Genomic DNA, 12,915 nt, shown 5'->3' with positions numbered 1-12,915 from the left:
GATGTACATGCACAGTCCCAGGAGTTATTCAGCGATTCCCAGCTAGTGGTGTACCAAGTAATGGGGGAGTATCAAGCCAATGGACTTAGGATGGTGCAGTACCTGAACAAGGTGAAGGATTTGTTGACACAGTTCAAGAGATACTCGATTGCATAAGTCCTGAGGGAGCATAATGCCAATGCTGATGCCTTAGCCAAGCTTGCCAGTGCCAAAGATGCGAACACCCTGAATGTCGTTCCCATCGAATCCTTGGTGGAAAGAAGCATAGCCGAGCAGGAGGCAAATGTATTATTTTTTAATATTCTATGCAATAGCCATTGTGCTTCAATGAATGAATTTAATTTCTTAAGTTTCTCTTAGTTCTTTAAATTTCTTTCAACAAGGACTTATCCTTTAGACCTGTCAACCCCATCGGATCATGTTCGATCTTGGTTCTTAAGGAGCCTTTCAACCCATACGATCCAAAAGAGAGAGAGGTCCTAGGACCTTGTCGCCAAATTAATGGATCATGTTCGATCTTGGTTCTTGAGGAGCCTATCGACCCATAAGATCCAAATGAGATACTAGTCTGAGGACCATACTATTTGATCATGTTCGATCCTGGTTCTTGAGGAACCTATCAACCCACACGATCAACAAGAGAGACAAGTCCTAGGACCTTCTCGCCAAATTAATGGATCATGTTTGATCTTGGTTCTTGAGGAGCCTATTGACCCATAAGATCCAAATGAGAGACTGGTCCGAGGACCTTGTCGCCAAACTATTTGATCATGTTCGATCCTGGTTCTTGAGGAACCTATCGACCCATACGATGAACAAAAGAGAATGGTCCGAGGACCAGCCGCCATTATTTGATCACGTTCGATCCTGGTTCTTGAGGAACCTATCGAACCATACGATCAAAAAACAAGAGACTGGTCCGAAGACCAGTCCCCATCATCGGATCATAATCGAATCTGGTCCTTGAGGGACCGACTGATAATTTGATCTAAGACTCGTTACAGGCTCGATTAGCCCATCTAGACCCGGTTGGTCCAACTTAGACACTTCTGTCTACAATCATTATAACGAGTACACAAGAGATTACATAGATCGTGATAGACATTTGCTACAAAATATGCATCTGTGTATAGGTTTCATTACTACTGAGTATGAAACCATCACCTGACTACCAATGAGGGACAAGCATTTGCTGCTTGCATCATTGCGTGAAAATGATAGTATTATGTGTCTAAATGCTCGAAGCAAGGCATGGTCAAGTAGCAAGTGACCAAGGCTTTTAAACCCATGATCACTCGGGGGGCATATAATACATATCGATCAGGGTATAAACAAGCAATGAGGGCATGACCTTAAGTACTAAGCAAGCTCAAGTTTTTCTAGGACATTTGTTCAACATATGTTGTGAAAGTGCAAAAAACAAAAACAAAAAAGGCATTGGTAGGGAGATTCCTAGCCATGTCCGTTATGGGGTGGTCAGCCAGTCCATTAACCCTATAGGGTGGTTCGCCTATCACCCATGGGGTGGTCGACCTAACCGTTTTGTTCATGGTACTTGGTGAAGTATTGTACTACTCACATTACCATGGTTGTTAGCATGAAAAATGTAAAGGAGTAAGGTTAGTATGGCACATGAAATATGTGTTCAGAGTATACTGATACCTGAACCAATGAGGGTTGTGAGTTAGTATACTTAGTAAGCATTGGAAATAAAAAATTTCAATCAATACAATGGGTACTCATAACAAAAAAGTATAAAGGCATAAAATGTCATATGAAAAGTTGTCAAGTACAAGATGCCCCACCAGTGGCATATAAGGAAAGACAGAGTAAAAGACCAAAAGAAGACTAACTAGGGTGAGGAGTACCATCTAAAAGACCACCCTGAGCCTCGGCAGCCTCACGAGCCAAATACATCCTAAGCTCCTTCTCAAGAAGGAAATCTAAGTTCAGATCTTTGTTGGACTTCCAGATCAAGTAGAAGCAAGAGAAAGCTATCTCTGAATACTCCTCTCGAGCCTTGTCCCGAGTAGCTTTGACCTCTTGCTCCTTCTCGACAAGAGAATCTTTCCGCAATTGGCCCATGTCAGCAATCAGCTTCTCTTTCTCAGCTTTAGATTGTTGGAGCTGATTGACAAGTTTCCCCTCCATCTGGGTTATCCTGTTGTTTGAGCTCCAAGGCACTACAGAGGGTGTTGATCTCTTCATCCTTTGAAGCAATGTCAGCATCCTTAGAGCCAATAACGCGCCTAAGGTCCAGCACCTCTTGGCGAACAGCTTCAAGCTCAGAACGAAGGTTGGAGAGCGTAGAGGTATACTCCACAGATCTATCGCGGACATGAGAGACCAGCATCAGTGCCTGCAAAAAACATACAGGTGTTAGATAAACGTCAGAACACAAGCCAACTAGACAAGAAGAGAACTGTAAAGGACTCACACTCTGAATGTCTAAGAGTGAATTCATTAGAATGGTGCTTAAGTCCTCATTCTTAATCCCATTAAAAGTTGTTGTCATTTGCTCTAGATGATATGCTCGGTCCATGAGGGCACCTAAGTTCTGTATAGCAGACCGATGTGGCTCAGATAAGGGAGCAGACGCAGAACATGAAGCACCCGCATCAGTGAAAATGGGAGGAACTGGTGTAGACAAAGATGGCTCTACCTCTGGGACAAGACTAGACGCCAAAGGATTCAGAGGAGACACCTCAAGAGGAACCTCCATGACCGACTCAGCCTCAACCCTGGCCCTCTTTTCCACTTGAATAGAAGGACTGGCCTTAGTGGGAGTCGACCTCTGCTGGGTATGAACAAAACCAAACATGTCTTAGCCTGTAAAAGAAGATTGAATGTTAGAAGTATATTAAGCAAAGATGAATCCTAAAATAAAGGTGATAAAGTGTCGAACCTTCTGAATGAGATTCGGTTTCGAACATAGTCTCATCAAAGTCGTCCGAAGCAAGCGATGAGTACGTGACAGATGCACCCACCTCATCACCCTCATGTCGGGCTGGAACCGACGAAGAAGGTACCTCCTCAACATGAATGAGTCTCGGGGATTCTATGGCAGTCACGGGCTCAGGACCATCGTCATATGGGACATCGGCTATAGTAGGAGGAAACAACCCCACCTTTCTATGGTTCTCTGAAGTAATGAGGTTTTTGACATTCTTCTCCTCAGGGGTCATGGCAATCAGTACCTTGGCCCTAACTGTCATAGCCTAGGTCGGGAGCAGTCTATTAAAAGGCCCAACGTGCTTAAACTTGGAGTAGTTGGCCTCTACATCCTTAGTAAAGAAATAGTCGTCGGCATATCTAAATGCCTTGATATTTCCAGAGATCTCTTCCAAGAAGGTGTTGGTACCCTCGCTCATATAATGGTGGAAGTGGAAATACCTCGAGTTGCGCTAAGAAGGGTTTGTGTTCAGGTCAAACAGGCAGTGGATCTCGTGAGTCATTGGAGGAGCCCATTTTCTGAGGTGATAGATAATGTACAATGTAGATAAGACCAAGATCGCATTAGGAGCCAGTTGAGAAGGAATAATACCAAAATAGTCTGCAACACTACGGAAGTATGGATGAAAAGGAAGTAGGGCGCCAGCTTAATGGCAAAACATGTCCAACGCACATACCCAGAGAGGGCTCTTGGCTCTGTCATGTGGATCAGGGATAGTAATAGACACGTCGGAGAAGTCAAAGGTCTTCCTTAATTTCTTTACCTTTTCTGCAATCATGTTAGAGGGCGCCCCCTTGAACCAAACAACCTCATAATCAGCAGGGCGAGGCTTCTGAACTGGTTTCCATATGATTTCACTGGAGAAGGTGGCCCCAGAATCTGATGAATTGAACTCCTTTTGTCGTCTCTTCTTCTGTTGCGCAGCTAGCGAGACTATCTTGCTCTTGGAAGGAGGGCAAACCACCTTAGGCCGAAAATTGTGAATAGAACACTCCTGAGAATGAGTAGCATAGTGATGAGAACCCTCGGTATGTTCTTTATGAGAAGAAGATTGATGGGGAACCCGACTAGTATCTTGGTGCAAAGGGCGTTGTAATGAGTCCCGCTGACCTGACCTATCCCACTGAGAAGAATGATTCCGCTGAGACGTGCCTTGGGAGACGCGGGGCATACTGTGCTGAGAAAAAATCTGAGAAGAGCCAAGCGAGGAGCCCTAAGTGATGTGCTTAGCAATATGAGGATCATCTTCAGAGGGTTGTCGAGTCGTCTGTTTTACTCTCGCCATTGGACAATACCTTTTCAAGAAATCTTCCTCACTGAATAAATATAAAGCGGAGCGAGGGAGAATCCTTTTCACCCTTTCCAAGAACTCCTGGGGAGTACGCTCACTTACTGACTTGTCTGATGAAGAGGAGCTAGACATCTGCAACAGAAGAACAATGAAGATTAAAGTTAGTAAATGAGCATAATGAATCCAATAGTTGGGGGCATATCCATGAACTAAGGAGTAAAATTCTATATAGGGGGTCGGCCCAGTGAGCCTAAGCCTGGGCCGACCACCCTAAATCCATCAAATTACGAAGCATGAAGAATGGGGCATAGGTGGTCGGCCTACCACCTTAGGCCGACCACCCCAAGGATGCAAGCCTCAAAAAAATGCCAAAGGACAGTTCAAGTCTCCAAGAAAAGTAATTTTTACAGTACAAGGAAGACCCCCAAGGAAATCAGTTGAGGGGTGGAAAAAATTATTTTTAGGGTCCCAAGTGGTCAGCTTATGCGTGGGCCGACCACCCTGGATCCCTGAAAATCACCCAAGGGGAGGTACACGGCCCATGTGGTGTACACTACTCGGCCCATGAAGCTCTAGGGGTGGTTGGCCCTAACCCTAATTGTAGGCCTGGAAATCGCCTAAGGCAAGGGAATGGAAGCTTTGGAGGTACTCGGCCCATGAGGTGTACACTACTCGGCCCATAAAGCTCTAAGGGTGCTCGGCCTGTTCCTAGACCTAGAAATCGCACAAGGAGAAGCTCTGAAGGAGCTCAGCCCAAACCCTGTTCCTAGACCTAGAAATCGCCCATCCTAAGGTTTATAACTCTGGAAATCGCCCAGACTAAGGAATTTTACAGAAAAATCTTGATTCAAGTAAGTCAATTTTTTTGGATCAAAATACAACAAAACAAGAAGATTCAGACATAAATTCCTCAAAAATTCAATTTTTTTCTTATAAATCTAAGCACATTTAAATTAAATGGTGTGAGGATTAGAAGAAAGTACTTACCAAAGATATGAGTTTGATGAGGAACTGGAGAAATCAGGCTTGGAATTTGTTTGGAGGTGGCGCATAGAGCAAGAATGAGAAGAGAGGACCTACTTATAACATCTCAGGCAAACAAGATATTTTTAAGAATTCAAATTTCCTTGAAAAATATCTGGAATGGTTAAAATTTCAAATTTCTTGAAAAATATCTATATGTTTTAGAATTTAAAATGCCTTGAAAAATATTTATATTTTTAGGAAATCAAATTCCTTGAAAAATTAGCTTATATTTTTAGGAATTAAAATTCCTTGAAAAATATTTTGTATTTTTAGGAATAAATATCTTTGAAAAATATATTATATTTTTAGGACTTTAAAACTCCTTGAAAAATATGTTATATTTTTAAGATTTCAAATTTCCTTGAAAAATATATTAGATTTTTAGGAAATTATTTTTCCATGAAAAAACCTAATTATTTTTAGGAATTACTAATTATCCTTGAAAAATTCGTGCTGAGCAAATCATCGATAGTTAAAAAAGTACTATGTAATGTCCCAAGGGACTTGACTATTTAAGTACTGCTACTGTATGTTTCTCGGGCCAGGTTCAAGTTTACCGTAATGTTGAAAACATTACAATAAACTTGGGGGCAAATGTTATCCCTAAAAAATACGAAGATGACGTGGCAAATGAGAATGCGGCACGTGACATCACAAATCAGGGAAAAACGACGAAGTATTGAGAAAAACCGACGAGAAAAAAAGATAGGTCCATGACCTATAGGGAACTCGACCAGGCCTAAATCCCCTAGGGGTGATCGGCCTGACCCCTACCCCTAGAAGTGGTCGGCCCAAGCACACCCAAGAGCCCTAGAGGTGGTCGGCCTGACCCCTACCCCTAGGAGTAGTCGGCCCAAGTAGGCTCAAGAGCCCCAGGGGTGGTCGACCTGACCCCTACCCCATGGGTGGTTGGCCCTAGTATGTCCAAGGACCCCTAGGGGTGGTCGGCCTGATCCCAACCCTAAGGTGGTTGGCCTGACATGCAAGAACCACCTAGGTGGTTGGCCCACCCTATTCTTCATAGGGTAGTCGGCCTAAACCCTTAAGTACACTTAACTGAGAAATACTCACTCTCGTGCAAACTGAGATAAACAGACCTAACACCCAGAAGGTCATAGGCCTAGCACCCAGAGGATCAACAGGCCCAGCACCTAGAAGGTCACAGGCCCAGTACCCAAGCTCTGGTCATCGGGCCTACCACCTTAATCTCATATACCAACAGAGACTTAACATTTTTCCCACAGGTTTCTATTGTGCATTATCCACCATGATCTAGAGAAACAACGAGAAAACCCATGATCTACTAATCATGGGGAGGTGGACACGTATCTCCACTACCTGATAATCGTGTACCAAACCACGATCCCAGTATTACTGGTCATGTAACAGCCCCTAGGTACTATAAATAAAGGATCCAGGGCTTTATTTTGAAGGATCGCTTTTTCTTGAAACTTTGAGATCTGAAGAACATTTGGGGAGAAATTCTGGGCAAATAAAAAACCACTGAATAATTTTGTTCATCAGTGTAATTGTTGAGTGATTCAATACTGAAAGCTAAGTGGATTAGGTTATTACTGTTCATGAGAACAGGGCTGAACCACTATAAAATTTATGTGTGTTTACTTAAGATAACCGTACTCTGTCGTTTATTCTATTTATTTCGTTCAAACGGTGTCGTATATTGTATATACGACTGTTGGCCAATTTCACAGGTCAACATAGATGAAATCAAGAATTTCCAATTAGCAAGATGAATATTTCCACCAAGGCAATTTGGCGAATTTATAATTTTTTTAAATGAAATTTATCCTCATGTAATTACATTACAGTTACATCTTGAAGATAAAAAACTTATAACATTTAAGAAATCAGTTAACTTGACAACAATTATAAAAAATGATTTCATTTCAAGATCTATGTTAACAAAATATTTTCATATGAATCAAATAAATGAGAAAGCAAGAACTCTCTTATATAAGCAATTACGTCAATATTTTGTTTGGAGTATTGTATACAAAATATGGTTGCCAAGAAAGAAAGGTAATGTTATAGGAAGAATTTTTACCGCTAATCCAACTAAAAGAGAAATATATTATCTACGTTTATTACTAAAGCATATCAAAGGCGCAAAATCTTTTCAAGAATTAAAAAATGTTAAGAATGTTTTAGTTCCATCTTTTCGTGAAGCAAGACTTTTACATGGCTTGTTGAAATGAGATAATTATTTGAGTTTAAGCTTAAAAGAAGCATCATTATATCAATTACCATATGCTTTACACCATCTGTTTGCTATATTAATGTGCAATGTGAGCCAGACAACCCTAGACTATTATGGGAAAATTTTGAAAATTCAATGTCGGAAGATTATTCGCATTTAAACTTGAGCATAATTGATATAAAAACTAAAGTATTGCAATAGTTAGGCTTCATGTTTGAGTCAATGGGAAAAAATATAAATGATTATAATTTAGTAAATTATACTATTAATTTATCTAAAGAAGAAAAATTTATGAAAGAAATAAATGAAGAATTGATGATCATAGTAACTGATGAAGATATATTAGATGCGACTAAATTAAATAAACAACAAAAAAATGATCAAATTTTAAGTAAAGTTTTCGAAAATGAAGCGGAAACTTTTTTTATTGATGGTCCTAAAGGAACAAGTAAAACATTCTTATGTCGTGTCATTTTTGCTGCTATTAGATCTAAAAATTTGATAGCATTAGCAACAACTTCGTCTGGAGTTGCTGCATTTATATTACCTGGTGGCTGAACTGCTCATTCGAGATTTAAATTTCCTTTAAAAATAGAAGTTAATAGTACTTGCAATATTACCAAAGAATCAAGTTTGGCTAAGCTATTACAAATAACAAAAATTATAATATGGGATGAATATCCAATGATAAATAAACATGGTGTTGAAGCCTTAGATAATATGTTATGCGACATATTTGAATGTGACTTACCTTTTGGTGGTAAAGTAGTTGTACTTGGTGGTGATTTTCGACAAGTTCTTCTCATTGTTCATCAAGGAAAAAAAATAATAAATGCAAGTTTAGCAACTTCTTACTTATGACCTACTTTTATCAAGATACAATCAATATGAGAGTTAATAAATATTCTACTTTCTCCAACTTCTTACTACACATCGGTGATGGAATTGAAGGAAATTTATAAAATAATGATGTTCTATTACCAGCTAATATGATAATACCATACGAAGATGAAACATTATCATTACATAATTTAATAAAATATGTTTTCCCAAATATCTACGATTATTCTAATGTTTTAGATTCAATGGTCAATAGAGCAATATTAACACCAAAAAATGAATATGTTGACGAAATAAATTATTTATTAATCAAAGAATTCCCCGGTGGGCCAAAAGTGCATTTGTCACACTTTTTGACACAGTCCATTGTGTCTCCGTTCATGGTGGGCCAAAAGTATCCTTGTCTCAAGGTCTTCTTGGAGAGGCTCTGCCCCCTAGCGTGGTCCCTTCAAAAGTCCTCATGCACTTCTCCGAGTATCAGACTAGCTTTTTGCTTGGACACACATTAGAGTAAGGGCAACAAATATCCTTGCCTATACAGTCTACTGTCCATGATAACATATCGAGGCACCTGGTAAAGCAACTTCTGAGTTGCCTTCTTGTCCAACAGTAATTCACCAGAGACTAGATATTTCACCATCCTGTGGTTGAACTGCTTCCACTTCCTAAGGAGCTGAAATGCTCGGAGTGGACAACTAGTCAATGGGGACTACATTGATCAATTTAACATCCTTGGTGGTTGCGAGCTTTGCCAGGGCATCAGCCTTAGAGTTATGTTCTTGTGACACTTGTCGAATAGTGAATTTTTTGAAGTTGTGTAGCATTTCTTGGGTCCTCGCCAAGTAAGCAGCCATTTTTGTCCCCCGGGTCTGGTACTCCTCGAGTACCTGATTAACTACAAGATGTGAGTCACTAAAAATCTTGAGGCTCTTGGCCTTGAGCTCAAGTGCTACTCGAAGCCCAGCAATAAGCACCTCATACTTTGCTTCATTGTTTGAGGCATCAAACCCAAATCTCAGGGCGTTGTGAACCATGTGCCCCTCGAGGGATACTAAAATGAGGCCTACTCCGGCACCATTTTCATTCGACGATCCATCTACGTACAGCTTCCACGTGGGCCCAACCACTGGGGCGTCCCCAAGTCTTTCATGGTTTCTTGTGCACTCAGCGATTAAATCTTCCAGTGCCTGTCCCTTTATGGCAGTCCTTGGGTGATAAGTGATGTCAAACTGACTAAGTTTGACTGACCACTTCAGGAGTCTCCCAGATGACTTCGGCTTTTGAAGGACCTGCCATAAGGGATGGTTCATGGGGACCTTGATGGGATGTGCCTGGAAATAGGGCCTTAGCTTCCAAGAAGCTACCATTAGGCAAAAGTTCAACTTCTCCATGAGCGGGTATCTGGACTTCGCTCTAAGGAGTCTTTTGCTTACATAGAACACAAGGTGCTAGACACGGCCCTCGTCGCGCACTAAGGCAGTACTAATGGCATTCTCTGAGACAGCCATGTAGAGTAGGAGGGGCTCTCCATCTATGGGTTTTGATAGGATCAGTGGGTTTTCCATGTGCACCTTCAACTATAGGAACGCCTGCTCACACTCTTCCGTCCATTCAAACCTCTGACCTCCTTAGAGTATGTTGAAGAACAGGATGCACTTGTCAATTGCCTTGCAAACAAAGTGACTTAGGGCAGCTATCCTCCCGGTGAGGCTCTGAACATCCTTATGTTTTCGGGGGGATGGATGTAACGTCCCAAATTACCTAATAAGGCTTAGGGCCTTGATTAGGGCACCATGATGGAAAATTATGGAAAATTTTGTGATTTAATTATGAAATATGTGTTTATGTGATATATATGTGTATCAATGTAAGATTACATGAGTTATATTATAATATGACTAGATATGCATGTTTAGGTGTATTAAATATGCATGTGACCTAGTTTCTTATTAGAAGGGCAATTTTCGTAATTTGGCCTGTTACATGTATATTTGGAATATATGTGCATATATGTATGAGACCACATTATTATGTGGATATATTTGGGTTACTCGGCACGAGGCAATCCTAGGGAGCAAGTTAGCGAGAAAGTCACAACGGGACCTAATACCCGACTCGAGGTGAGTCAAGGGGGTATTTTGGGTATCTAGTACTGTAACGACCCAAATTTGCTAATAAGGCTTAGGGCCTTGATTAGCGTGTCTGGAGGGTAATAAGTGAATTATGGATATAATATGTGAATATGTGATAGAAATGCATGTTTAGTTGAATTAAATATGCATGTGGGCCCCGTTTGGATATTAGGGGTATGTTTGTGATTTTAGCCCGTTGAGGGCATAACTGTAATAAATGTGATATGTTTGTGATATATCTGTGTAGCACGATCCGAGACAGTCCTAGAGAGCAGTTAGCCAGAAAGTCACAACGGGGTTGAGAATCCGACTCCGGGCGAGTCGAGGGGTATTTTGGGTATTAGATGTTTTATGGGGTTATCGGGTTATAGAAATAAATATTTGGAGATATATTCTAGGAGGGAATACTGGGGAAATTTACCATTTTGCCCACGGGGACGTTTTCGGTTCCCCGAGCCTTGAGGTAACCTTGTAGACTTAAGTTGAATAAAACAAAACTTAGAATTACTTAGAACTCTCATAAACCGACCCACTCCTTCTCTCTCTCTTGAAGTTGTCTTCTCTCCTTTGGAAGCTTGAGGAAAATCTTGGTGAAGTTAGCTAGAAGCTAAGGGAATTCAGCTGGGATTTTGGGGAGATTAAGGCTTGGAACTTAGAGAATCTACGCAGAAACATAACTCATCAAGGTAAGCTCTTAATGTGTTGAATTGTGTCAATTTGCAGCTGGTTTTAAGGTTGTATATTGGAGTTTGCATGTTAGCTAAGTTTGGATTTATTCTTGATTGCTTGGCTAAGTTTTGGGGCTGGTCTTTGTTAGGTTTTGATGCTGAGATTGTGTTAGAATCTTTGTGATAGTTAATCTGGATTGTTGGCTTGATTTTGGCGGAAAATTGGACTGGTTTCTGAGGTGGAAAAGATGAGTTTTTCTGGGTTCGAGGGGTAGGGTCGCGGCTCTGTTCTTGTTGATCTGCAGCCCCTTTGATCATGGGGCGTCAAGAAATTGGAGGAGCGCCGCGGCGCCCTTCAGCAAGGGTCGCGGCGCGTGTGGGCAAATTTGAGGCTAGGCCTCGGGTTGAGCTGGGGGCCGCGACATGAGTCCTTAGGGCCGTGGCGCTTAAGGTACTTTTGGGTTTTTAAGAGGTTTTAGGCTCGGGAATTCACTAGTTAAGGCTCGAGATGGATATTATCATCCGGATTGATAGAAATCTATGTCCCGGAGATTGCAATTATGGTTTGAAACTATTTGTTGGATTAGAGTTTGATAGGTGGACATTTTTTTAATGTGTGTGACTAGGGCTTCAGCGAGGCTCAGGTTAAGGGACTTTGCTCGGGGTATCGGCGGTTGAAAAGCTCGGGACGCAGGTAAGAAAACCACTGTTCCCATAGAGCTTGTATGCAGGGCAGAGCCCAGTATGTTTGTATTGCAGGGCGTAGCCCTTTGATTGAATTTTTTCATGTTCATTATATGTTTTGTTATACTATGAAAGCAATTTGTGTAAATGTTTGGCAAGAGCCAGGAACGGCACAGGACGAGGTCGGCAGGGGCCGGGAACGGCGTTAGGCACGTGGAGTGCAAGGCCGAGAACGGCAAGGGGCCGGGAGCATCATTGAGCACGTGGAGTGCGAGTTGCCAGGGCAAGACCCTAAAGGATACCTGGGATATCCTCACAGTGTAGACCGCGAACCCAGGGCCTGGTAAAGCGCCTGGGACGGCGTGGCCGTATGTGTTTAGCCTATTGATGGCCTGTTTATATGTTAAGTGTTTGTTATGCATATGTTTTCTGCTTGTAAGGGTTTTCTTGCTGGGCTTCGGCTCACGGGTGCTTTGTGGTGTAGGTAAGGGCAAGGGGAAGGTCGACCAACCATGAGTACGGAGAGCGTGAAGCGACGCGTACATGTTTGGCCTGCCTGGCTGCCACGGCCAGGGGTATTTTTGGGAACGATTGAACTAAACTCAGATTTTGTCGTCTAGTCGACTTTGGTTGTAATTATATGTTGTAAATGTTTCTAAACAGTATTTTGGGATCCCAAATGTCAAACACTTTATGATTTGCAGTAAATGGAATTAATTTTAAAGTTTATAACTCTTTTTATGATTTAATTACACTTTTGACCTAAATCTTCGATTAGCGAGTTGAATGCACGTTTTTAAACTCACTTAGTAACAGCTCTAAGGTAGTAGGGCGTTACAAGTACATTACCAAGTTATCGGGTAACGAGAATAAACATTTAAGTATATATGAAGAGTTAGTGAGATTAGAAGGGAATTTCGGGGATTTTGACCATTTTACCTTCAGGGACGTTATTGGGTACCCTAAGCCTCGGGATTTACTTAAACTCTAAGTAACCTCTCATAAACCAAAAAACATAGAAAAGCACTTCAACTCTCTCTCAGCTCTCTCTCTCTCTCTCTCGTTCGCACACACTCTCTCAATTTCCTTGGGAATTCTTACGA

This window comes from Humulus lupulus, chromosome 5 (genome assembly GCF_963169125.1).
Source record: "Humulus lupulus chromosome 5, drHumLupu1.1, whole genome shotgun sequence".
In the NCBI taxonomy this organism is placed as follows: domain Eukaryota; kingdom Viridiplantae; phylum Streptophyta; class Magnoliopsida; order Rosales; family Cannabaceae; genus Humulus; species Humulus lupulus.
This window is presented reverse-complemented; position numbering follows the sequence as displayed.